Source organism: Choloepus didactylus, chromosome 5 (assembly GCF_015220235.1).
Source record: "Choloepus didactylus isolate mChoDid1 chromosome 5, mChoDid1.pri, whole genome shotgun sequence".
In the NCBI taxonomy this organism is placed as follows: Eukaryota; Metazoa; Chordata; class Mammalia; order Pilosa; family Megalonychidae; genus Choloepus; species Choloepus didactylus.
In genome coordinates, this window is record NC_051311.1 from 74,133,297 (window position 1) to 74,159,564 (window position 26,268).

The window sequence follows — 26,268 nt, forward strand, 5'->3', positions numbered from 1 at the left end:
TTTCTGTGTGAGGCAAAAGTAAGGGAAGTGTATTTTGTCCAGAATTTAAATTTTCTGCAGCACACTATCTAATTTAACCTGTCTGGTCAGTTTATTTAAACAACCTAATTATATGGAACGTAGAATAGGGAATGAGATCTTGTTATTCTGTACAGGTTATTGTAATACCCTGATACAATCCAGAGTATTTTGGACAGAAAATTAAAAAAAAAAAAAAAAAAAAAGTATTGGCAAATTCCCTTAGGGACTGGAGAAAAAATGACACTATTAAACTTCCCCACCTGGAGAGTTCCTGATATTCTCTCAAGCATTAGGGGCTCCTAATTTAATAGCTAAGTCCTTGATCTTGAGGCTTGCCCTTATGAAACTTTTATTTCTGTAATGGCAAAGCTAAGTCTTATAATTATGCCTGTATCACCCCCCAGAGAACCTTTTTTATTGCTCAGATGTGCCCTCTTTCAACCAACCCTGCAAATAAACTCATCACCCTCCCCGCTATGTGGAGCATGATTCCCAGGGTGTAAGTCTCCCTGGATATATGGGATATGACTCCCAGGATGATCCTGACCCTGGCATTGTGGGATTGACAATTCCTACTTGACCAAAAGGGGGAAAAGAAATGAAACAAAATAAAGTTTCAGAGGCTGAGAGATTTCAAATAGAGTCTAGAGCTCATTCTGGAGGTTACTCTTATGCAAGCTTTAGCCAGACATTGCGAATTGCCATAGTATGCCAAGCCCCAAACAACAGTATTCCTGAAAATCCTAAAGACTACCCTGGGCTCTATCTAAGACTCTATTAAAGTTTCACCTATTAAGTTTAGTTTTTTCAGAATGTAAAGCCTCCAGATGCCCCTATGCCAGATAAGCCCTGAAACTCAAGAGGCACCAGATTCTACAAGACATCAACCAGTTTCATTCCTTTACCCTATAATGTCAACAGCCATTTTCAGCACAAAGAAATTAGAGTGGTCATTGCCCAGATATCCATGAAAATTGAGAGAATGATCAAATGAGAGGAGGAGTTGTAACTGAGAAGTTAGGATTTAACAAATCCTACTACTGACTCATTATATATAGATATTTCTTTTCATTTTATAGTGCGTTAGAATAGCCAGAAGGAAATACCTGAAATTGTTGAACTGTAACCCAGTAGCCTTGATTTTCTGTAGCAGCACCATATTCCATCATATGTATACACCACAGTTCGCCCTTCTGCTCATCAATCGATGGGGTCTTTGGCCACCTCCATCCAATGTCAACCATGAATAATGCCGCCATAAACATCAGTGTGCAAATGCCTAGTCATGTCTCTGCTTTCAGTCCTTCTGAGTATATTCCTAGTAAAAGGATCGCATGATCATAAGGTGACCGCATATCTGGCCTCCTGTGGATCTGCCACACTCCCATCCAGAGGCGTGCACCTTTCTAATTCCCTAACAACACTGAAGAGATAAACCTCTCTCTCCACATCTCCAGCACTTGTATCTTTCTGTTTATTTATTTATTTGTTTCTTTGTTTGTTCATTTGTTTATTCTGTAGATTTTACTGAGTTAACTTCACCTACCACATATTCTTTCTGAAGTATACAATGTCTCACAGTATCCTCACTTAGTTGTGCAATCATCTTCACTCTCAATTTTAGACAATTTTTATTACTCTAAAGAGAAAAATAACAGATATACATACATGAAAAAGAAACACAAAACACCCCATATCCCTTATCCCCTCCAATTATTTACCCCTAGTATTGGTGTGGTACCAGTAAGATATTATTGTTATATACAGTCCATAGCATGTAATTGGTAATTTTATTCCATGTACCACTCTATTACTAACTCTTTGCACAAGTGTCATACATTTGTAGTAGTTAATGCATGAACTTACTTATATTTGTAGTGTTAATTGGTGATATACATGACACTAAACAACCCCTTTCAATCAAGTTCACCTTCAATATGGCCCTATTTATTATAGTCTCAACAATGAACTAACATCATCTCTCTCCATTCCCAAACTTTTAAGTTCAACCTCACTAACAATTCTGTACGTATTAGGTAACCACTCCCCCTTCTCTAACTTCTGTCTGTCTATAGGTCCCCTATGTTCTACATTTTAAGACTCTGAGTTTATATTTTCTAGGTGATTCATATTAGTGAAATCATACATTATCTGTCCTTTTCTGCCTGGCTTATTTCACTCAGCAGTATGTCCTCAAGGTTCATCCATGTTGTCACAGGCTTCAAGACCTCATTCCTTCTTACTGATGCATAATATTTCATTATATGTATATGCCACATTTTGTTTATCCACTCCTCTGTTTGATGGACACTTGGATTGTTTCCATCTCTTGGCAATTGTGAACAATCCTGCTATGAACATCAGTGTGCAAATGTCTTTAAATGTCACTGCTTTCAGATCTTCTGGGTATATACTGAGTAGCAGAATTGCCAAGTCATAGGGCAACTCAATATTTACTTTTCCAAGGAACTGCCAAACTGTCTTCCAGAGTGGCTCTATCATTTTACATTCCACCAGCAGCGAATAAGTATTCAATTTTATCCATATCCTCCCCAACATTTGCAGTTTCCTGTTTGTTTAATGGCAGCCATTTTTATAAGTGTGAGATGATATCTCATTGTGGTTTTGATTTGCATTTCCCTAACAGCTAATGAAGATTAACATCTTTTCATGTGCCTTTTAGTCATTTGTATTTCCTCTTTGTAAAACTGTCTATATCTTTTGCCCATTTTATAATTGGGTTTGTGCTTTGTTGTTGAATTGCAGAATTTCTTTATACACACACACACACACACACATATGCACTGTACATCAAACCCTTATCAGATATATGGCAGGCATTGAGGGCTATAAATTCCCTTCTCAGCACTGCCTTCACTATATCCCAGAGGTTTTGATATATTGTATTCTCATTTTCATTAATCTCCAGATATTACTGATTTCTTGTGCAATTTCTTCTTTGACCCACTGATTGTTTAAGGGTGTGTGTTTAACCTCCATGTATTTGTGAAAGTTCCAGTTCTTTGGTCATTATTGATTTCCAGCTTCATTCCATTATCATCAGAGAAAGTGCTTTGAATAATTTCAATCTTTTAAAATTCATTCAGACCTTTTTGTGCCCCATATGACCCATCCTGGAGAATGTTTCCATGAGCACATGAGAAGAATGTATATCTTGGTGTTTTTGGATGCAATAGTCTGCATTTCTCACATTGTTTAAGTTCTCTATTTCCTTATTGATCCTCTGCCTGGTTATTCTATATATAGTAGAGATTATTATAGTGGAGACATCTATTGCTCCCTTCAGTTTTTCCAATGCTTTCTTCATGTACTTTGGAGCTCTTTGATTGGGTGCACAAACATTTATAGTTGTTATTTCTTCCTAGTGAATTGTCCCTTTTATTAATATATAGTGTCCTTCTTTGTCTCTTATAATATTTTTGCACTGAATTCTATGACATCAGATATTAGTATAGATATCCCTGTTTTCTTCTGGTTACAACTTGCATGGAATATCTTTTTCTATGTTTTCACTTTCAACCTATTTGCATCCTTGTGTCTAAGTTGTGTCTGCCAATCTATCTTTTAATTGGGGAGATTAATCCGTTGACATTCAAAGATACTACTGTAAAAGCAGTTCTTGAGTCAATCATCTTATCCTTTGGTTTTTATTTATCAGATCTATTTTTTCCTCTTTCTCTTTTTATCCATTAAGTAACCCTCACCATTACTCTTCAATTTTGTGCCCTCCTCCAGAGTGCTCTTTCCTGTCTGTTTTTTTTTCAGCTGACATAACTACCTTTAGTATCTCTTGCAAGGCAGGTCTCTTATTAACAAATTCTCTCAGCATTTGTTTGTCTGTGAAAATTTAAACTCTCTGTCACTTTTGAAGAAGAGTATTGCTGGATAAAGAATTCCTGGCTGGCAATATTTCTCTTTCAGAATCTCAAATATGTTATACCACTGCCTCGTCACCTTCATGGTTCCTGCTGAGTAGTCAGAATTTAGTGTTACATGACTTCCCTTGTATGTGGTGAGTTGCATTTCTCTTGCTGCTTTCAAAACTCTCTCCTCTTCAACATTTGATAGTCTGATTAGTATGCGACTTGGAGAGGGTCTTTTTAGATTTATTCTATTTAGACTTCATTAAGCTTCTTTGAATTTCATATTTATGTCTTTTGTAAGGTTTGGAATGTTATCCTCAATTATCTCTTCAAATATCTTCCTGGCTCTTTATTCTTCTCTTCTCCTTCAGGGACACCAATTATTCTTATATTTGTATGCTTCATGTTGTCAATCATTTCCCTGAGATTCATTTCAATTTTTTTCATCTTTTGCACCATTTGTTCTTTTGTGCATTTAAATTCATTTGGTCTATCCTCTAGTTCACTTATTCTTTCTTCTGCCTCTTCAAATCTGCTGTTGTGTGTCTCTAATATATTTTAAATTTTATCTACAGTGTCTTTCATTTCCATAATATCTGCTACTTTTTCTGTTAATTCTTTCAAATTCTTCTTTAAGCTCTTGTAGTGTCTTCTTGTTATCTTTTATGTCTTTAACCAACCCATTGAAATTATTTAGGAGATTTGTATGTACATCTTTAATTGTCCTATATTCTGTATCTCCTCTGGGTTTTTAATTTGGTCATTTGGCTTGGATGCATCTTCTTGCATTCTTCATGTGCTTTGTGATTTTCTGTTGGTTTCTCAGCCTTTGAATATTTTGATAAGGTTATTTTGAAAGTTAATTACCCTTGCTTGCCTAAGATTTTATAGTGTTCGGGATTGTGTTGAAGGTCTCCTTTGGCACTTGGTTTGTCAGTAATTCCCACACAGACCAAGGCTGAGGCCTCCCATTGGAGATACAAGTCTATTTGGAAATATGTTGAATACTAGGCAGAGACAGTATTCTGCCTAATATGCACTTTCTCTGTGTCCCAGTAGATGGCACTCTTGGTCAACCTCTCCTCGCCGTGCCTGCCTCTCCACAACCATGGCAGCCTACCGGGCAGGGTCCAGACCAGGTGAAAGTCTTGTTAATGCAGCACTCTGCCAGCCCTGTGGGTGGGGGATGAGCACTTTGCACCTTGACAGAGAATCTGCTTGTGGACACAATGGGTCTGGTGTTTCCCAGGCTCCCAAATGGACTGACTTTGGGCTGTGGGACTGAGAGTTTCTCCTTCCCCAGCCTGCAGACAACCCAGGGGTGCCCTTTTTGTCAACCCTCTAGATCCAGGTCAGCATATACCACAGACTTCTGTGGTGGGGAAGGAGCTCCTGACACTACAGTGTGGCTCCCCCTCCCTTGTCTCTGCCTCTCCACCCATGCACACTGTGAACACCTGGGGCCTCTGTGGAGAATGGATATAGGCAGCAGGACCCAGAATGTCTCTCTCCCCAGCTGCAGGGCTGAAAGATAACTCCCCAGCTGGCTGTGGAGATGGGAGCGTGGGAGTGCACCACTCCTCCTACAGTGACTCCAGCCTGGACATAGCAGCCAGCCCCAGGTGCAGGCACAATTAATAAACTCACCCTGTCCTGTCAGCCCTATCATCTCCACTTTTTCAACTATATCCTCCCTAAATAACGTAGAAGTCCCTCTTGGGCCACTTTGTACCCTGGTACCGCTGTTCCAGTCATTTTCTGCCTTTTCTCTAGTTTTTTCCCTGGTAGAGAAGTTAGCTCTGCCTATTCTAATCCACAATCTTACAAGAAGTTCTCTCTGAAATAATTTTTATAACCCTCCTTCTTTCACATCACGTCTGTCCTCTTCTGTCTCTTAGGCCTCATTTATATTCCATAGCAAGGAGTAAGCCAGGTCTCTCACTTTGAGTCTTTGTGGATGCTTTTATGACCTTATGTGGGAAGCTGTTCCTTTAAATTATTAATGTAGAATGTAAGATCTTTGTCTTCAGAGAAAGGATGTTATTCATCAGTTGATGTGTTTCCATTCATCTTCCAGATTGTGGTAAACAAAAGGTCAGTATGTGGGATTATGTGCAATTTAGATTTATTTAATATGATAATTTTGAATTTGAATTATGGGAAATTGGCATTTATTAAGCATATATTAATTAAACATTAACATTAATTATAAGTATTATATAATTGTTAACATGCAATCCTCACAAAAATCTAATGAGGTAAATGTTATTATTCTCATTTACAGAAGAACAAACAAGGAAAAGAGATGTAAAATAACAGCTCAAGGACATATGTTCAGAAGTGTCTCATTTGACATTCCAATATGCATCTGAAATTTCAACAATGGTTTACTATGCAGTGCTACTAACCTTCTTCATCTTTTCCTTTTATGACACATATCACTATTAAAATTTTACCTTTATTTGTTCAGTTCTTTGATTAATGAGAATGTTGAAATGTACTGGGTGATACTTTCTACCAATATTTCTTTCTTCTCTCTACGCTCTAGACAATGAGATAAAGTCCTATGTGGTAGGATAATTACATAGAAATCAATTCATGATTTTCTCCCACTGCTCTTGGTGTCTGGAATGAATAAGGAATTCATCAATTTCTTTTCCTCAGGTGCTTTTTCACACCCATAGTCCCCAGGAGGAACATTCTAACCTAAAATATTAATGTCTTATTAAAAGATAAACTTAGGCTGGAATTTTTAGGAGCAAGAGGAAGATCATCTAGACAGTGGCTAAAAGACACTGGGAAAGGGTTGAAGATGGTGTGGGTGGCCTGCCTCAGAACTCTCTGGAGATGACTATGTGGTGTTGCTTCTTGAGTGGCTGCACTTGGGGTGCTCTTCTGCTTAGCCCAGAAAAGACCACTGGGTTTAAGCCAGACAAAAAGGCATGAGAGCAGCCATCATCAAGGTCAATCAAGGATCATATCACTGGGGATTTGTATGGTAAACTAAAACAGGATTTCCTCTCTGGGGTATTAAGTAAGATTCTAAGAAATGCAGAGTCTCCCCTACCTCACCACAAAGCTTGAGGTTGAGAATGAATTTCATACCCAACTGGCATTTTCTTGCATGGAGCAACTTAAAAATAGTTCCAAGAAAAAGCGAGATACAGTGTTTCTTTTTGCACGCTGGCATTTTTATTGTACATATATTTATTGCAAAATTAAGTTTCATTCTTTGGCTTTTCACAGCTTTATATCTGACTCAATCACACAGCATTGTGTGGTAACATTTTGGAGAAAAAAGTGGAACACGATAGAGTAGTGTGATTTTTTAAAAAAATATTTACCTATCCCTTTGCCCTTTGCAGAAAATTAGGTACATGATTCTTTCCAAGTGGTGACCAGCAGCTAAATGGGCTATGGGTCACAGCAGAGCAGAGAAGAACACAAATGAGTAGACCTGAGGCTGAGGTGTAACTTCTGGCCACATCATCCATGTTATCCAGGATGATTTGAAAGAGAAGATTTATTTTCTACATTCATTGTAGAGAGAAAATATTGACTCATTAAAGTTAGGTTTGGGGACTATTCCGGTTTGCTAATGCTGCCAGAGTGGGTGTTAATTGGATCACTGGAGTCATATAAGTGGTGTTCATATAGTTTGAGTGCTGTATGAAAATTAGTTATTATAAAATAGAATTATGTTTAATCAAAACTAGCAGAGGCTCTAATATTTTAGTTTATCTTTGCACTTAAAAGGAAATAAATCAGAGATTTCCAAGCTGCGTTCCACAGAACTCCGTATAGGCTGATGGAAAGCAAGGTAGAGGGAAGATAAAGAGACTGATAAGAGAAGATTCAGGGCCCCATCTGCACTCTGCCAAAACTAAAATCATTACGTATACTTTCATATACACTCATTCAACCACACAAAAGTTAATCCCAAGACTGATCACAGACCAAAATGTACAAGCTATAGCAAGAAAGTTTCTAGAAAAAACATTGGAGAATATCTTCTCAGCCTTGGGATAGGCAATGTTTTCTTCGCCAGGAAATGAAATTCTGCATCCATAAAAGGTAAAAGAAAATCAATACATAAGCCACAGGCATAGTAGAGAAAATACTCAAAATATGTATTTCTGACAAAGGACTTATATGCAGAAAATATTAATAATATCTACAAATCAAGAATAAAATATCAACCTAATAAGATTGGGCATAATATTTGAAAAGAGATTTCATAAAAGCAGATACGGGAATAGCTTAAAAGCTCGTGAAAATATGCTCAATGTTCTTAGTAAGCAGGGAAAGATAAATTAAACCCACCATGAAATATCACTGTACACCCACCAGAATGGCTATAATCAAAAGAGACTTACCATACAAAATAGTGAGAATGTTGAGCAATTGGATGTCTCATACATTGCTGGTAGGAATATAAAATTGTACAAACACTTTGAAGAACTGATTGATAGTTTCTTGTAATTTTTGACATATATATTCACCTTTAATAACTAAGGAATTATACACTGTTTCATTTACCCAAAGAAAGGAAATCATGTGTCCATGAAATCACATGTGCAAAAATGTGAGCCTTAGTCATAATAAGCAAAAACTTGAAAACTTGAAAGACCCAAATGATCATCAACCAAAGGATGGATAAATAATTTGTTGTATATTTACATAATGCTTTTTCTGCTCACCAGTAAATATAACAAACTGATACATGGGAAATCATAGATAAATCTCTAAACTATTTTGTGTTAAATAAGCAAGACATAAAGGAATACATACTGTATGTATGATTCCATGTATGTGAAGATAAGGAACAGGCAAAGTTCATCTGTGATAGAAGCAAGTTGCCCATGCAGGGCAATTGACTGGAAGGAGCACAGGGAACATTCTGGGGGTAACAGAAATGTTTTCTAACTTGTTTTGGGTAATGCTCCCATGGGTGTAAGCAATTTTCAAAACTCATTAATCTAAATATTTAAGGTATTGTGTTTTATTTTTGTTAAATTAGAACTCAGGACACAGAAAGGGGAAGCATATAAATGCAAAAAGTATGCAAGGAACTGAAAGAAAAAGCAAAAACAATTAAATAGGAAGAAAACATATAACAGAACTGTAAAATAATATGAAATCAAAATTGACCATCAAGAAGTATAAATGTTAAGTGAAAAATATAAATGCTAAGTGAACTATACACCAAATTTTTAAAATGTAGCAGTACAGGAATGCTCCCAAAGTTTTCAAGTTTTAAGATATAGGTAATTTCTTTTAAGTAAAACTGTATAGCACAAAAGTTGTTTTAAGAAATCCAGTTTATTTTATAAACCTGACACAACCATAATTCAAAAATCTGAAAAACATAGCATACAAAACATAGCAAGCAAAGAAGGTGGGTCAGTGTTGCAAAACACAAGAAAATACAACAGAATATCTTTATAGAATAATTCACCATGTTTTAGTACAATTTATCCCAGAAATTGAACACCAAACTTTGTTCATTGTTCATGTTCGCTGTCCATTGTGGATTTGCTATGACTCTGTTCCACATCATATTTACTTCAAGAGTGAAGACATTATTTAAATATAAATAAGACAAAAATAACTGAAAATAATTAATCCCAATTGTGTGAGTGTGTGTATGTGTGTAAACAAAGATATATGTACCTACCTCACCTCCTAACCCCCATACAGACTCACGAAGACCTGAATAGCTGTGCACTAAGAGAGTAAGTGGTGGTTTGTTTTCTTTTGGAGGAGGAATGGAGAGTGAGATTGTAGATCGCTGATCTTCTGTGTTTTCAAAAACTGATTAGGAATGTGTTGTCAATAAAAGAAAGGAAGCATGCAATCTAGTAAGAGTAAAGTGTTATCTTTGAATGTTGCATAGAATCCTGTTGGATTTTAATAAAAGCACAGTAGAACTCCATTCGATATAGAGGGCAGTCCTTAAAAATATCACACTGCTTGAGGAAGTGAGGAACAGAATAGTCAACAACAGAGGCAAAAAACTCATCAGATTCAAGGACTCCAAACTAAACATTTGGAGCGGTAAATCTCCATTTATGACAAATACTTTTGAAGCAAGAAGTAAAAGGAAGAGTAAATCATGGCAGCCTCTCTTCTTACTGTGTTTTTATTGAAAGAGGAAACAGAAACAGGCCAAGCACAGAGATTTATTCCTGACAACTCAGAGATTGTTGGTTCTCAAAGGCACTCAGAGCTGTATTCTTACAGTTAAGGGTGACCTCGGCAACTGCATCAGGGGCTCATGTGATAGTCACATAGTCAGATGTGAGAGAAAAACTCTTTCACTCATTTGACATTTTATTGTTGGAAAGTGGATGGCCATTGGCCTCTTCTCAAGCCTTACCATTTAGCCCACATGAGAACTCAGTAACGTTCGTGCCCTCACCATGCCTCATAGTGGTTTTGAATCCTTGATCTTTCAGAACTCCAAATTGCTTCTTTATAACACGGAATAAATGTCTATCATAAAATGTTTCTTGAGAAGCAAACATGATCAAACAATACGAAAAAGCTTTGAAAATAAAACATGCTATTAGTGTATCTTTTCATGATTTTAGCAGCCACTTTAAACAAAAGCAGCTTCTAGTAAGTGGTGTTTTTGAAGTAGCTAAATTTCCTTTGGTGCTTTCTCCACCCCTTGTCCTCCACACTACTAAAGAGCTCAATAGACCCAGGTATCTCTCACCCAGCAAGCACTCCCACAGGCCCGCAGCCCTTCACGGCTGTGGTGTCTCCTCCCCTCCCATTCTACCTGTGCTCCAAAACTGTCTATTTCTTTTTTGTTTTTTCTATAATCACCAAATTTCACAGATAAATCTTATAAATACTGATTAAATTATATTATCTCCTTATTTGCATTAAGATAAATCCAATAAATATGCCCCACTTTATTCTTCTAAATAAAATTGTCTTTTGGTTAATCCAAAGGAAATCAAATGTATGTGTAAAAGAATCTCATCAGGGTTTATACTCCCCCCACCCCAAAGATTAGCACAGAAATGAGGTGCTTTTCTCATACCATATCAGAGGACACTATGATAACCACATGATATCACTGGTGATGTTAGTCTTCATCACTTGGTTAGGTAAGGGTTTGCCAGGTATCTCCATTGTAAGGTAACTATTTTTCCCTTTCTCCACTTTATTCTTTAAAGCAAGTAACTAAGTATTGTCTACTTTCCATTTCCTGGGGTTGGGAGTTATTCTGTAAGGAAGGTTTATCTCTTTTTTCCAATTTATTTATAAATAATCATTTGTATACATCAGTATGGACCCATATATATTCATTTTACACTTTTGTTTATACTATAATACTACATCATTTCTTTTGTTGTTCAAATCACTACAGCTTTGGCCACTGGGAGCTTTTTCAGTTTGGCTTCTGTGTTGCTTTGATATATCCTCATTTTGTTTTTTGAGCACTTCCTTCCTTTCTGGCACTACAAGATGTTCCAGGCTCTTCTTGTATTTTCCCTCCTCCAGACCTAGAATCATCTCTTTCTCCAAGGATCCCTGGATCCATTTATTGGAGAATGGCATTTAGGAACACAGATCTGAGTGCTGACTGTGCTCTTTGCTATTGGGTGTCATTGTTTCTAGGCCTTCTTGGCAGAAGAGCTAGGTAATATACGTACGTATAGTAACTCATGTATACAGTATACTCACAGATTTTAATTGTTTCTATATCTGTACATCTGCGTCTGTATCTATATGTATGTGTATGTGTGTGTCTGTGGTGTGTGTGGGTGTGTGTATTATACACAAGTTAATACTATCTCTGACCCTAATTCAGTACCACAGGGTTCATTCTAGCCTTCCTTTCTTACTCATTTGCATGTAACATCTTCAGCAGTGAGAAACCTGAATCCCACTATCTCCCATCAATTTATTGGTTATGTTTTTAAACGGATACATCTTTATACTAGAATGTCAATTACATTTTTAATGTGAGCTAGCCCTGCTAATAAATAGACACATCATATACACAGTGTTTTCTCTTTTCATGGCTTGGTTAACTCAAATGACATTTTATAGATTAGAAAACATCTTAATGAGCAGAGATTAAAGGAAGAACAAACAGATATTTTAATTAATCTTGTTTCATCTTCAGTAATATGTGGGCCAGGTATTTGGACAGACAGACCCTGCCACCAAAAAAATAACTAGAATGCTGGATTAAATAGTAATAAAATACTGACACTGATAAAAGATAACGTAAAAAATCGTAAGTAGGCTGTATACCAAGGACTTCGGTGACAAATAGGTTAATAAATACCATCAAATCAGACAGTATGTAGGATTACTCACTGCTTAAGCAAACTTGAAAACCTCAAATATTGCATCTTACACATGAAAGGAACCTAATAGAGGCTTTTCCACATTTGATAATGTACCAGTTTGTATATATTATGTCCCCCAGAAAAAGCCATGTGCTTTGATGTAATCTTGTGGGGGCAGACATATTAGTGTTGGTTAAGTTGGAACCATTGGATTAGGTTGTTTCCATGGGGATGTGACCCACTCAACTGTGGGTGATAACTCTAACTGGATAATTTCCATGGTGGTGTGGCCCTGCCCATTCAGTGTGGGCCTTGATTAGTTTACTGGAGCACTATATAAGCACAGACAGAAGGAGCGAGCTTGCTACAGCCAAGAGGGACACTCTGAAGAATGCCCCAGAGCTGAGAGAGGAGCTGCAGTTTGAAGATGGTCATTGAAAGCATACTCTTGCTCCAGAGAAGCTGAGAGGACAAATGCCCCAAGAGCAACTGACAGTGACATTTTGAAGAGGAGCTGCGGCCTAGAGAGGAATGCCCTGGGAGAAAGCCATTTTGAAACCAGAACTTTGGAGCAGATGTCAACCATGTGCCTTCCCAGCTAACAAAGGTTTTCTGGACACCATTGGCCATTCTCCAGCGAAGGTACCCAATTGTTGATGTGTTACGTTGGACATGTTATGGACTTAAGACTGTAACTGTGTAACCAAATAAACCCCCTTTATAGAAGCCAGTCCATTTCTGGTGTTCTGCATTCTGGAAGCATTAGCAAACCAGAACAGATAATAGTCTAAAAATGTATAGGAAACAAAGAGGTTGGAGGCTGTTGAATACAGTGCTCTGCTGTGATGAATATTTCAATTAGTGATAGCAGGCTAAAGGAATATGCTTTCCACAGATGAGATAGTGGGAACTGGGGAAGATTTGGCCAGGACTATCTTCAGTTAGGCCAAAATGACTGCCTGGAAAGCAAGGGAAACTCAGAAGAGATGGGTGTAGGTGTTCCACTTGATGCTCAGGAGCTTAGCGTGTATTCTAACCAAGCAGCCAGAGAAGATTCATTTTCTATTGTCAAGAGAATTGGCGATGGGAGGTCCCCTATGGGAAGAGTAGCTCTAGAAGTCCCACCTTTGATGGATTCTGACAGATACATTCAGTAAGAGATACTGTGAAAAAGCTGGGCTTCCTGAAAGCAATGGGGATGATAGACCCCTGAAGAATGTAGGTGCTAGCACTTAACAGTCAGAAGCAAATTGGACTAAATTTTCATAATGTGTGGAAAGGGTGGAATGTCAACCAGAGATGCCTGACCTACAGAGAGGTATGGAGGTGACATGGAAAGGGGCAAGATAAATGGAAATCCAACAAAGGAATGGATTGATTAATACAACCAAAATGAAAACAAAATTTAAAATGATGATTAGGAGATTGAGGGTCGTTCAAGTCCTGAGCCACTTTTTAAACCCCAAACCAATTGTCTGAAGAAGAAGCTAAGTCCTCAGGAGAATCTTGATGATCATCCAGTCTTTTGCAAAGGTGACTATGGTCTTTACTCAAGTAATCATAGCTTGGGGAATGGGAAATATTCAGGCATTGTGAAGACAGAATGTCACAGGTTACAAATTTGCACTGAACCGTGACTCTAGAAGTGTCATCGTGGCTTCCCCATTACAAAGCAGTTGCATGGGAGTTTTGTTTGTCTGGAGGTCATAGGTGGGGGGTGGGGGGTCAGGGGGTGGGGAGTTTCCATCAGACATCACAGAAGAACCTCATTAAATATTTTTTTTTCTTCTGGTTGAAGGAGAACTTTTATTTTTATGTCCAGAAAAGTCAGCCCCAGTTTAGGGGCAAGTTCTTTAGCCTTTATCTTCTCCAACTTGTAATACAAGCCACAGATTTTGGACCCAGGATATTGCCTCCCCAGTGACAGTGGATCTCATCAGGTCTGTCATAATTGGTCCTAATAGCTTACACCAGCTTGGCTAGTGCTCCTTTGTCTTCCAAATTGACCTGTGTGAAGATGACAGTGGTGCAGATCTTTCCATGGATGTGGTGTCCCAGCCTGGCCTTCCCCTTGGTGATGCAGTAGGGAACCCCCATTTTGTGACACAAGGCAAGCAGGATGACAACCAACTTGATGGAGTCCACATCATGTGCAATCACCACCAGCTGGGCCTTCTTGTTTTCCACCAAAGTGGTGACAGTGTTCACCTGTGCTCTGAAGCATGGGAGGCCTCTTAGTAGGGACATCCCCTTTAGTGGCAGCTTTCTTCTCAGCCTGGGCCAACAGCCTCTGCTTCTTCTCTTGCTTTGTCTCTGGACCGTATTTGTTGGCCAGATTAAGCAGCTGAGTGGCTATTTGGCTGTCCAAGGCCTGGGTGAATTGGCTGATGGGGGTCATTTTTCCGCCACTTGTAGAGGATGGCCCTTTGCCGCTGCAGCCAGATGTAGTGGGGCCATTTGACAAAGCAGGAGAGGTCCCTGTTGAGCTGGATGTCCTGTCCAATGCCAAAATTCTTGAGTCTTTTCTCAAACAGAGGATTTGCCACCTTCTTGGCCTCCTGGTTCATGGCAGCAGGGGCCGCGGCCACCTTTTTCCCCTTCACCTTCCTTCCTTTCAGTATCTTGGTCAGCAGGGCGAGAGAACCATTAAACTTTAAGTATTGATGGCCATCTGGTCCTTTCAATCTCTTTATGCAATGAAACCTGTAAACAAAGTAAGGATTTACTATCCTGGCAGGATTAATTGACCCTCATAATAAAGCTATCTAGCATTTGCCGTTACATAAATTGAGTGAAGAGGATATATTTGGCATTCAGGTGTTTCTCTAGAGAACCTCTTGGCATACCCCTGCCCAATTTTGGCAGAAAGTAGACAAGTGCTGTAGCCATAGACTGAGGAGTGAGCACAGGCCCAGACCCTTTGACCCTTTGCATATGCAGGTATGAGATACTTCACCAGATAAGTCAACTAGACAAGCAGAGTTATTACTGGAGGGTGAGTGAAATCTAGAACAGATAATGGAAGAGAGAAATAATGGACATTGGTTGAGTGTTTGAGACCAAATTTAGTGGTGGGGGCTTCAGTTAACCCAATTGAAATTATAAGAAGATTTTCCTACACAGGGTGGATTTGCTCTGCTTCCAGGAGAGTTGCAAGAAGGTTTTCCTATGTGCAGTGGATTTGTTCTGTGAAGCAAGTGCATCTAAATAGTGCAATGTATAGATAGAGGCAGATGTTGTAATGTGCCAGCCAGATGCCCTCTTCAGAACTGTCAGAACTCGAACATTTATCCTCCCAATTCTAGGAGTATGGTTAATGACAACTCTTAGGAATTACCCTTTGCCACATGGAGCTACCTCACCTGTTTATAGCCCATCCCCAGGTGCATTTTTTTTTAATTCAAATTTATTGAGATATTCACATACCATGCAGTCATACAAAGCACACAATCAATTGTTCACTGTACCATTATACAGTTGTGCATTCATCACCAAAATTAATTTTTGAACATTTTCATTACCACATACACAAAAGTAATAAGAATAAAAATTAAAGTGAAGAAAAAAAATTAAAGTAAAAAGGAACACTGGGTGTCCTCCCCCACCCCCGTTTTTCTACTCATCCATCCATACACTGGACAAAGGGGAGTGTGATCCACATGGCTTTCCCAATCACACTGTCACCACTCATAAGCTACATTGTTATACAATCATCTTCAAGATTCAAGGATTCTGGGTTGTAGTTTGATAGTTTCAGGTATTTCCTGCTAGCTATTCCACTTCATTAAAACCTAGAAAGGGTTATCTATATTGTGTGTAAGAGTGCCCGGCAGAGAGACCTCTCATCTCCTTTTGGAATCTCTTAGCCACTGAAACTTATTTCGTTTCATTTTGACCCTTTTGGTCAAGAAGATGTTCTCCATCCCATGCCAGGTCCAGGTTCATCCCTGGGAGTCATATTCCATGTTGCCAGGGAGATTTACACCCCTGGGTGTCAGATCCCATGTTGGGGAGAGGCAGTGATTTCACTTGCCAAGTTGGCTTAGCTAGAGAGAGAGAGCCACATCTGACAACAAGGAGGCATTCAGGAGGAGACCCTTAGGCACAATTACAAGCAGGCCTAGCCTCTCCTTTGCAGTAACAGTCTTCCCAAGGGCAAGTCCCATGAGAGAGAGCTCAGTCCATCAAACCGCCAGTCCCCTATGTCTGTAAGCACATCAGCAACCATCGAGGTGGGGAAGCCCAACACCCCTGCATTCTCCCCCAGTTCCTCAGGGGAGCTCCGCATATTTTTTCATTGTTTTTTGTTTTGTTTTAAATTAATTTTTAACTATATAAAAAAGTTAAAAAAGAAAAAACATACAGTCCAGGTGCATTCTTGTCAATGACTGGTCAGGCTAGGAAATACGGGGATAAAAGGGCTGGGATCCTTTGCTTCAATTCTGGATAATTCTTAAAGCTCTTGCCAGCTCTAGAGTCCCCAGCCCCATCACATGGCATCAGCTAAGGCTTCTTTTGTGACTGTACCAAGTTTACTTTTCCATCTGTCCATCCTTCTTCCTTGGCTCCCTTACAAGAAATATTCCCAAAAGCATTCCTCAATAAACTCCAGCATGCAAATCTTCATCTCAAAAGATGTTTTCCAGAGAACCCAACTTTACCTCACCAAAATACCTTATTAAATAATTTGTCAGCTTTGAACAACAACCAAACATATTTCAAACCCCCTCATGATGGCACTAGCCAAGGAGGACCTTTTGTGATGATCCCCCCTTTCATCTTTTCTCTTCAGCCATACCAGGAATTAGTAAGCTTAGGGAGTAGGGAAGAACCTCAAAGTGGGAAATTAGAAATAAATAAATAGGAAGATTCCTTCTTTTTCTTTTATTGGAAACTAGCCAAAAGTATTCCAGAACAATAAATTTTAAGGGACTTTGGTAGTTTGGAGTATTACTCTGAGGAATCATGCTCATTACTAAATTGACACTAGTTTAGAGGCCAGTGGGATGCAAGGAATTTTCACTACATGAGAGTGACCAGTCAAATCAAGGATTCTACCCTATTGTTCAACCCAGCCAGATGTAACAAACAAATATTCAGAGAAAGGAAAATAAATTATTTTCTGTTGTACCCAGTACCCAGCTTGCTCAATGTTGTGGATGCACATAGGTTGCACATAGAAATAAAATAAAGTAGTGACAGGGTTTGTGCAAATAATGTTGATCTCTTCCTGAGACACTGATTCTTGTGCTCTTTATTTTTCCTTCCCAGTTACTGATTGTGGAAAGTGCAAATGTTTTTTTTTTTTTTTTTGAAGTTCTTGAGCAGTGAAGGATAACCTGCCATTTTGTAACTAAACAGAACACAGAACAGATTTTCAAAGAAAAACTGTAGGGAGAAGTAATAGGTGTTAATAGACAGTACTACAGGAAATGAAGACTATTGGCAAATTTTTAAGTGACCTTTATTGTGACAAATTTTTCAGAGAATGGTATTTGTTTCTCTTGCATAATGTTGTATTCTTCAGATTTGGAGTACTGTGATTATCACAGTATTGTGCATATATATTTCTAAGACTTACAGAAACATTTATTAGGACCCCATGAGGCAAGGAATGCTGAGATGCTGTTGTTAAGCTCCTCAAAACTACAGGAACTTGTACTGGCATTGTACTGTGACCCTTATCTTTGTGTTTAACAGGACTCTGAAAGAGCCAGTAAATTCAAATTAGTGATGAATACTTGTAAAGCAGTATGCTTCCTCATTTAAATACAAGCTTATGTATTTTCACTTGTTTATGGGCTTATAATAAGCATCAGATTATTGATTCAACGGAGTTAGCCATAACACACTTTAGATTCTGAAAATAAGTTTTTCTCAGCTTTTCAATTTTCTCTTACCAAAATAGCAATTACTAATTATGGACGTGTAGATTGATGAAAGGAATGGTAATTATCTAAGTGTTAATATAAGCCGTATTTTTGTACTTGAGTAAAATAGGAGATTGGACAAGAAATGTTAAACCAAATAGTTGAGGGTCATCTAAAAGATTCCAATTTTCCACATATTTTACAGGGAAAAGGACTTTATTTTCCGAGAAAACAATCCTTCTTACTTACTCACAACTTCATTCTGACTCATTGGGACAAAAGAAAGACTCGTGAGACAACTAAATAAAGTTGAGACGTCAAAGCAACAGAAGGAATAGCTTTATCTGTACCTATAGTCTCAGAACCCAACTGCCCCTCACCCCCACTTGCTCTTGAATTCTGTATCTAAGAACACTAAATCCTGGCAGAGAAGTCAATCCCAGATGAACTATCCACTGTTTTTGATAGCTTTATATATTTTTTTCTCAATTCAAAGATAGAATTTTTAAAATCTAATATTTTACTTATCATATGTAATTGTTAAAATTACTAAATAAGAGTATCAGCTATTTCATGAATCTGTTTTTAATGTACTATGCTGGATTTATTAGGAAAATGTTGATAAGCTAAGAAAGATAAATGCAGCTGGTATAAACCAACAGCACCATCCTCTGTAATCTATGATTTGATCTTATTCCCATTATATATTGTTATAAAAGGTGGGTTAGGTTGGAAACTTTCTGTTGACAATCCCTGATCACATTGAAGAGGAGGATATAAACAAAGGGTTTTCTCAGGACAATCTTCACCTCTGGTGTACTCTACCTCTTCCACCCATAAGCTCTACCAAGTGTGAATTTCTTGAGCTTCAAGACACTGTGCAGGCCCATCTGTTTACTCAGGCATTTCTGAGGTTGTGAGCAAAATTTATTTCAGGATAAATTAATTAACTAAGGGATTATCTTTTAGTTACTGATTTTCATTATTAGTGCACAATGTTTAGTTAATGTTCCTAGCATTGCATGTGTTCAGGTGTTTAAAGGAAAAGTGAACATACGATTTTTCAAAAGACAGTGTAATTTACATTAATTAATTTGACATATGGTTTCAAAGTCCAGCCAAATCCAGTGATTCACTGAACCATACATATTTTCTTAATGCCAAGGAAGGAAATGTCAAAATAAATCACTGAGTATCTTACCAGTGTCAAAAAAAAGAAAGCATTTTTGTATCTTAGAAAAGGGTAAGCTTCATATGTTCTATAATTTTATAGCTTTTAACTTATAAGCACATGACTTTTCAATAGTACAGACATTTTGCCTTTAAAAATTAAGCCTAATGTGTGACATGATCTCAAATGTTAATATCAATACTTAGTTTAGTAATGACTGATTCTTCTATTCTGGAGGTAATTCAAAAGCACAAAATAGGAAAATTCTTCCTGTCTCTTGCACAAAATTAAAATAAGATTTTAAAATTATTATTAAAAGCTTTGGTAGGGCAGAAAGATAAGCACAAAATTAGAAAATTCTCAATGAAAGACATGACCACAACTACGATGATCTCAAAAGAAAACTAGCCGTCAAATGGCAAAGTGACAGACTGAGCGTTAGTGTTGTTTAGCAGCAGCGTTCCAACCAGCAGGAAGAAGCTCCACTCTGGACACTTAAATTCCAGTGTTCTAATACAAATGGGAAGTCACTAAAAAATATTAGAGATTAATGATAACTAGATGGTTAGATGATAGATGCTGTTATTATTTTCTACAATTTTTAAAAATATATGAATTACAAAGCAAAGAAACAAAGTCAGTCTAACTGGTTCAGAAACAGCTCTTGGAATAATACAATCAATATGCTCTAATTATTTTATTTTCATGTTTTCTGTTCTAACAATGTCTATGTTTCTAAACATAAAATTATGCCATGTTTTTGTTCCTTTCTTGTTTTTTTATGAGTCTTGAATAACTGTAAAATGCCAAGCCAATGAAATTCTCTCCTGAAGTATTAAACCATTTATACTGGTTCAAAGTGAATTTTATAAATCTAACTCTGAAGTATTTTTCAAATTAGTTAAATACTGTTATGGTATAAACAAAGTATTCCTTTTAAAATTTTTCATAAATTTATTTATCCATTGTATCTATATCTGTCTAAATATATGAAAGTCAGATGTCACAGTATCATTAGTTCCAGTTAGCTATCCTTAAATACTTAGGTAAGCTAATACTTTGTCATTTAATATTTGCAGGTGCACTTCTTACTTGCAAAATGGGAGAATTAATTTAAATGTATTTTAAGGTCCTTTGAGTCAGAATTTGAATCTAATTCATCTTCATTTAGATATTAGAATGAGGGTACTATGCTCATTCACCCAACAATATCAAAGCGAAAGTTACCTATTATGTAATCCTCAGATTTCAAATTATCTGATTTGACAGAATCCTTCACTTCTGAGATAAATGTGATATAGCACTTCAGATGCACATCATTGACTTTCCTTAGGAAGTGGGCAAAGTTAAAATACAGATGATTATAAAGGCATTTTAAATCTGGAATTCCCCCAAGGCTCACATAGAAAAACAATCAACACTTTCTCCAATGGAAGAAAAACTTTCCATGCAAAGAGAATAAAATTGTTCCTATAGATAAAGAGTTTCTTGCCAGTATTTGAAAGTCCAGCATTGGTAGTAGAGGTGAAAAAAAAGAAAGAAAAAAAAAAAAAGGAAAAAAAACTTTCGTTAGATCACCGTTGCATTAAAAAGAAAATGTAATTGCTGTGAACAAAAGTAACATAAGCCTCCCTGACAAGCAGTGTGACAGTTCATATTCTAAAATATGTCACATTTGTATTTGAATCTAATTTAATTTTTCCCTACCAGCAGGATATGTTGAAACAGATGCTTTAAAGAATGTCATACATATCTATTCTGTTTACCTCATATTGCTTTGCTGCTTTTTTTCTATTTTCGTATTGATTCTCTCAGCCTAGCAGGAGTTTTATAACTCTTGACTGGTTCAGTAACTCCATGACTCATCACATAAATTACACTGTAAAATTGCTTGTACAGTCAATCTATACCTTACCTAGATGTTTCAGATATTACAGCTGACAAATGAAGACTGTCACAGAATTAAATTTAGGTCTCTAAACCAAAGTTAACACTCTTCCACGCAAAACGTCCTTTTAACAAATGAACTTAGGTTAGCTAAGGTAAATCATTTAGTATTTTCTGGTGTACTTTTTACCTACAAAATGAGAAGAATCAGTGAAATGTTAGTTAAGGGCCTTTTCAGTCAGAAATTTAAATCAAAGGACCCCTCCATTTCGATGTTAGAAAAAGAAGACTATATATATTCAAAAACAAACTAAAATTATTAACTTTCTAAAAATTTCTTTTCAAGTGTCTTCTTCATTATCTATTTCTCTTTACAGTTAATATTTTACTGTGTGCAATTTTAGAAGATAAGAAAATTGGGTAGTATCACCAATGGAACACATTTCTAAGCAAAAAAGCCACAAAAGAGAATTGGATTGATTCAGATAAATGTTTTGTCTTTACAGGGGCTGATGGGCAAGTGTCACACTGCTCAATCAATCTCTGAAACCTTCTAGAGGAAGTTTCTCATACTTTGTCTAATCATCCAGTGAAGAATTATGTCAAAGTTGATTCTCTACTGAGAACATTTATTCTCACTTCCAATAAAAATCTAATAATTAAGCATAGTTGGAAATGAAGTAGGTTCTGATTATATAAGAAAACATACAAATGAATAATAATTCAAATGAAAAGTCCAAGTTGGAACCAAGCTGAAATTTGAACCACTTGAGATACAGTTTTCATTATACCCAGCTATAATCCTTTTGAAAATCCTTTATCAAAGGCAATCTGAACCAGAAATACACAAAGTATAATTATAATTAGTGACTGTCAGTATTTTCACTTTTATCAGTGTTGTTTATTACTTGCCTTTTAAAAAATTATCATAGAGCTTTAAGCATCCTTAAATAAAAGATCCCTGTATACAGTGCTCAAACAAAAGCATAGGCAATATAGAGCATCTCCAGCATATCAGGGAACTTTGTTTCTCAGGTTTTGTGAAGAGGAAAAGCTCACGTCACTTTTAAAGTCACTAAATTTTCTATCAAACTTTAATTTACCTTCACTCTATGTTAGTATTATCGGAAGTAATATAAAGCATACAACTCTTACCATGAGGAGATTAGGGTGTGTGAAATCATCAGCGCTGGAGAACTCATGCGTAACTACTCATTTTCATTATCATGCATGTTATGTGTAAATGAAAGTCCAAATATGTATATGGAAATAAAATATATCTTAAAAGTTCTATAATCACCATTTCACTGGCAATTTATTATCAATATAAAAATAAATGGCAGGAAGAATGCTAAATGGCAACTGTCTCATTATTGTGTGACATTTTCTTAGCATATATAATAAGCAATAATGTTAATAATGATAAGTTTTTCATTCAGGTAATAAAGAAACCAATGAAATCAAGTGATGGAAATCATAGCTAACATGATAGTTTAAAAGTGAAATGATTTGAGTTTTTAAAGAATATTTTGGTAAATAAATATGGGAGAAGAGATAAATCTTTCTTACACAAGAATCCCAAATAATATTTGTAGATAATCTCTGTTCAGGAGTTGGAAATAAGTTCCTGCCTCCCTCATCCCTCTTTGAATGTAGGCTAGATTTAGTCACTGGGAAGAACATGGATAAAACAGTAACTTTACAATAGAGGCCTCTGGCAAACATTACTTTACCCAAGTGATCAACTGTCACATTACCAATTGTGTCAAGTGGACATGATATATCCTGTGATGTGATGTCATGAGAAGGTTAATTCACCTTTATGGTATTTTGTCCAAACATTCATAACCCCAGTCTAATCATGAAGAATAAGGAAAATATCAGATAAACCCACATTTTATTGGGGGTATACTATTTCTATCCAGAATTCCTCAAGATTGTTAAGGTCATTGTGAAAGAAAGAAAGAAAAAAAAGAAAGGAAGGAAGGATGGAAGGAAGGAAGGAAGGAAAGGAAAGGAAAGGAAAAGGAAAGGAAAAAGCAAAGCAATCTACAAAAGAATCTAGACTGGATTCTAGACAATAAAACAGATATTAATGAAAAAATCTACAAGCCAGATAAACTCTGGAGTTCAGATATCAGTAATGTACAAATATCAGTTTCATAGTTTTGACAACAGTGTCATATTAATGTAAGATGTTAACAAGAGGAGAAATTAGGTGTAGGTATACAGGAACTCTCCATACTATTTTTGTAAGTGTTCTGGAAATCTAAAATTATTCCAAAATAAAAAAAAAAGTTTATTTAAAATCAAAAGAAAGCAAAAATTATATTTTGGGGAGTTGATACTGAATGTAACATGAATTCAGGGCAAGTCCCCTTAACCAAACAGTATTTCATTTTCTATTTTGATTAAACCATGTTATATCATGTTATAGCATTTCCAAATCAAGACATGTAGAGTTCATTTCTCAATATAATTCATTCTGGAAATCCCATCCTAAAGAAGGCAATAAAAATAATCATTTTTCTTAAAGAAACATATGTTGGTGGTTATCTCTTTTCTAGGTATTTCATGTAAATGCATTTAAAGGAACTTGTATTGAGTATCTGATGGGTTCTTCTTAGAATTTCAAAAGGTTATTAACATATCTGTTGAAGTTCATAGTACTAAGTGATCATGAACCAGAAGAAGTAAATGTCACACACATTCACACACAAATCTATTACAAACATGAGCAACTCTAATTGTTTTAAATTGTAGCATTTTGCTCAAAGTTCTATGATGCAGGAACTATATTCTGATGGAAAAGCTTACCAGTGTTCAATGGTTTTACACAGCATTTTAGAAATCTATATCAAAAAGAAGATAGACAGGAACAATATGTATTAATCAGACTGAATTCTGGAACTTAAAGTGGCAGAATATTAGAACAGTCAAAACAGGGATGAAAACATTTAGTAATAAGACATTGTCCAGAAAAAAAGTTATATGATGTTATAAAGTATTAAAATTACCTGAGAATATGAGACTTACTTAAAACTCCATTAGGAACATTTAAGTAAATGGATGGTGGCTGGTGGAAGCCAAGTTTCTTACTGTTAGAGTGGGAATTTATAGATAAGGAGAGGAGACTAGAATGATCCATGTAGTAAAGGATTACAGTTAGAGACATCAATACAAACTCATGTTTAGCTTAATATAGCTACGGATAGTTACATATAGAAATCATTGTGTGTATGTGTACATAGGTGAGTATAAGCACATTTTTTTTGCTGTGCCATTTGAGAGGTTCTAAAAAATGACACCCCGATAGTAATGATCACACCTAGCACTGAGATCTTGGTTTCTATGATGATTCTCTAATAAAAGCAAGCAGAGCTCTGCAGCTCATTAGAAAAATGGCTAATTCCAGGACTGGGGCAAGAAATATACAAGATGAGACTGGAGCATCTTGTAGTGTCAAAAAGTAATGAAGTACCAAAAAAAAAAAAAAGATAAATAAATCTACATTGATGGGGTATATTGAAGGGACACTGGAAGGGCCCCCAGTGGCCAAACTGGAACAATTCAAACAACAAAATAAATAATGTAGTATTATATTGTAAATAAAAGTATAAAATAAGTATACATGAGTATATTATTTACATACTGATATAAATAAATGGTTGGATAAATTAACAAACAAGGATAAGAGGCAAATCTCCTTAAAGAAAACATCCAAATAATTTATGTAAATGCTTAACTTTGTTAAGTGTGGGCTGCACATAGAGACTTCCTTCCAGGGAGTATAGTATGGAAAGGTGGTGGGAGGAGAGTAACTTTACAATTGAGAAATGTAACAAAATTACCTCAGCCAGGTGATCAAGTTCAATATCAACATTGATAATCATACTGATATGATGAAAATGGCACATTACCTTGTTTGTCCTCCAAAGAACCATAATCCAAATCTCATTATGAGAAAAAACATCAGAAAAATTCCAGCAGAGGGGCATGCTACAATATACTTGACCAGTACTACTCAGAATTGTTAAAGAGATCCAAACCAAGGGAAAGTCTGAGAAACTCTCACAGCCAAGAAGAGGCTAAGAAGACCCTAAATGCAATGTGGTAGCCTGGATGGGATCTTGCAACAGAGAAATGACATTTGGGAAAAGCTAAGAAAATCTCAATTAGCTGTGTAATTTAGTTAATGATAATGTATCAATATTGGTTTAATAATTGTAACTAAGTATAGCACTAACATAAAATATTAATAAAAGGGTAAACTGAATGCTAGGATGTATGAGAATGCTATACGGGAACTAGCTTCTTAATTTTTCTGTAAATCTAAAACTGTTCTAAAAGTAAAGTCTATTTTGAACAACAACAAACAAACAAAGAATCCTTCAATAGTACAGTACTACAATACAAAGCAATTGCTCCCCCATTCTAGGCCTCTGATTCTTTGACAGCAAGATTAAGCTGGATAGTCAAAAAACTTGATGACAAAGGTTCCTCAATTATAGATACATTCATGGTAACACCTATAGAAATGTAGGATTGAATTAAAGTTATAAGTACAGATACTACATTTAAATTATTGCCAAAGGCTGTAGCTTAAAAACTGCCTGGATTCATATAAATAACCAGTGCCATTCCAGATCATTTTAAAATATGCTTTATGTTCTTGAACTCTTTATCTGTATATGGGCAAGAGCTAAATAATTGCCCTAACATAAAAAATTTGAATACACTGCAAAGGTGGAAAAAAGAGTTGAGTGAAATTATGATCTGAGAGCTGTGTTAATAACTGCCCATCCAATAACTTTATTGATTTCAATTATGAAACAGGCACTCCATTAGTGTAATTAACACATGTCCCATCTAATTTTTCATGGCCAGTAAACATTATTTTACATGACAAGAAAATTACCAGAAAGGAAAATAACAAGCCAATCCCTCACATAAACCTAAGTTTATGAGCAAACATTTCAAAATTATATTAGCAAATAAGTCTTGGTGATACATAAAAAGTATGCCCATTGCTTTAGTTTACAAAAGCAAATTTGATTTAGTATTCAATAATCAGTGCTCACATTGATTGAAAATAAGAGAAAAATCATGATTTTCTCAAT

The 26,268-nt window shown here is 36.3% G+C and overlaps 1 pseudogene; it reads right to left on the reverse strand.

Moving 5' to 3' along the window:
* The window catches only part of LOC119535344, a 39,243-nt pseudogene extending 14,202 nt beyond the window's left edge, over positions 1–25,041 (reverse strand).
* Positions 25,042–26,268: the final 1,227 nt, after the last annotated feature.